Below are 2,644 nucleotides of genomic sequence, written 5' to 3'. Positions count from 1 at the left end.
CCAACGGTGCGGCGCCAGAGGATGGCGAAGTGTGGCGGGAGATTCAACTACAATCAAAAAAACATTTAAAGCATTCATATAGGACATCTTAAAAAATTCATTATGCCAAAACTTTTTAAACATTTGGATTCCCAATCATGATTAAAGTAGTTGTGTTCTATGTTATGAATCAAGCAATGCTAAGAGTTTTTTTTTAATGTATTTCTTATCAATTAAAATGCGGTGGCCGCTAAGCTAATTCTTTATTCCGAAAGTGCGGCCCAGGTTAAAAAAGTCGAATCACTGTTGTCAAACCAATGCATAATCAGGTTAAGTAAATATTAAATTAATTTCCACCTCAATCGCGACAAATAACATTCGTTAAATTAAATTAGCGTGGTGAAAGTTACTACGTATCTTGCAAAACTTTAGAGCTTTACCTCGCTGACGAACAACCTCAATGAAATGCGATTATCAGATCAAGAAGAGGGATCGATATGTTGTCCGACTATGCATTTCTGGGGGGGTGTGTGCCCCTGTTTTCGCTCTTCGAATTCATGGGAGATTTCCTGACATCTCGTATCTAGGATGGCTTAGGGATGCACTGGTTTCTTGCCCCTCTCCCCACCGGTCCTCGAGCGACGCGGTAACACAGCCTTGCACGGGTGATAGGTCAGACAAACGTACTACAATGCGTGGTACCAGGGTATGAAAAGAGAGAGGCAGAGAAGAGTGAGATATAAGATAGATAGACAACGCATGTGGATGGGTTTTCAATCATAGTCTCCTAAAAGGCACAATAGCGTAGAGTGTGCATGAAGTTCTATATGAGCTGTATATAGTTGTATATAGTTTTATGATAGTTTGTGTATATTTACATATAGTTGTTATGTGTATTAAGTTACTGGTAGTTGTATATAGTGATATGTGTTATTCTGATGTATAGTTGTATATTAGTTGTATATAGATGTCGTTTTTGTGTATTTATACGTTATATGCGTATTTTGTATAGTTGTAGCTAAGTTGATAGTTCGTATTTTGCCTTTTGTATATCGTTGATTACTCTTGTTGTATACTTATTAGATGCGTATTCTTGTGTATAGTTGTATATCGTTGTATATAGATGCGTATTCTTGTGTATAGTTGTATATAGTTGTATATAGATGCGTATTCTTGTGTATAGTTGTATATAGTTTTGTATGCATGAAACTCCAGCCTGTCATCACAAGTATTATATGATCACACACAATCATGTTATTTTCCTGAACACGTATTTAGGGTGAGGAGTAGCCTAAGGGGGTCAGCCTAGCTGGAAAGGAAACCAATTGTCATGTATATAGCAATGATTTATGTACATATACCCATGTAAGGATATGGACGTCTGCCGGGCACCATGCGGTGGGTGTGGTCAGTGGGGTCATTTGAAAGGCACCCCATAATTGAGCTAGATTTGCTAGAGAGAAACCCCAATGAAACCATATTGGGAAATGTCCGGCATGGTTCCAGGTATCATGAATGGACACAGCCAGAATTTTTTAGTGGTGGGGCGTATCCGCCAGACTTACAAAACCGGTACACCAAAATTCAGCGAGATTAGCTGGAAAGGAACCCCTCTGGCCCCATTGGAAAATGTTCGGCATATAGTCCCAGGTATTGTGAATGGCCACTGCCAAAATATATAATTATAACAAACACAGATTAGTTACTAGAAATCATGTTATGTAATGTTTAATTAGTGTTTTAATGAGTTTATTTTAACCCGTTACAGACAATCGTACCGCTCCAAGACTGGAACAATTAAGTCGCAACGAATAGAGGAAAAATGATTCATATGAGAGCAAATAAGTTACGGTGGAATTCATGACTACTACGTAAGAGAGATGGGGAGGGAGAGAGAAGGAAGAGGAAGAAAGAGTGAGAGGGGATAGGCTGGCTGGCTTGCTTCCCTAGTTAGCCAACATACGATACCCTGCAGTAGTCAAGTTAAGTGTAGTCCACTCGCGCCAGTGTTATCATGCAGTACGGAACCACGATTAAGATAAATGCGCACGTCACGTATCGTACGCGCCACGGTCGTTAGTGTACAAACTGGTTTCACAAACAGGCAGGGTACTGGTTTTTCCCCGTAGCAATCATTTAGCACGTTTAGGACACAAGCACTTGGAACGCGGCACATTCACAAAAGCGACCCGTACGTTTATTACGCGTCCACTGTTGTGTCACTGTTGTGTCACTGCATGTGCTTTCACAAAAACTGATGTAGAACTAGCCGCTCCCCCCACTCGCCGATGCGGGCGCGCATGTCGCTAATACACTAATATATAATATTATTCTCAATCTTTACTAACTCTGTCTCAAGTGCCTGTGCGTTCAGGAACTGAACCCAACTTTCTTGTGTATATCAGATGACGCCGCCTGCCGAGCGCGCGATCACAACCCGCAGTGTACGTGTCATTTTCAATAATCACAAAATGTTCGTAAAAATCTAAAAAAAAACAACGATCAAATCTAAAATCTAACAATCAAATATTCGATGATACAGCAGCGTTAATTACGGGTTTAATTTGTTAAAAGCATGCAGTCATTGCAGATAGAGGACAGATTCGAACTCTATGGACCCGAGAATAAAACTACATTTTATTTTTGTATTGTCGTTGTCGTTGCT

Source organism: Priapulus caudatus, unplaced genomic scaffold (genome assembly GCF_000485595.1).
Source record: "Priapulus caudatus unplaced genomic scaffold, Priapulus_caudatus-5.0.1 Scaffold348, whole genome shotgun sequence".
NCBI lineage: Eukaryota > Metazoa > Priapulida > Priapulimorpha > Priapulimorphida > Priapulidae > Priapulus > Priapulus caudatus.
This window is presented reverse-complemented; position numbering follows the sequence as displayed.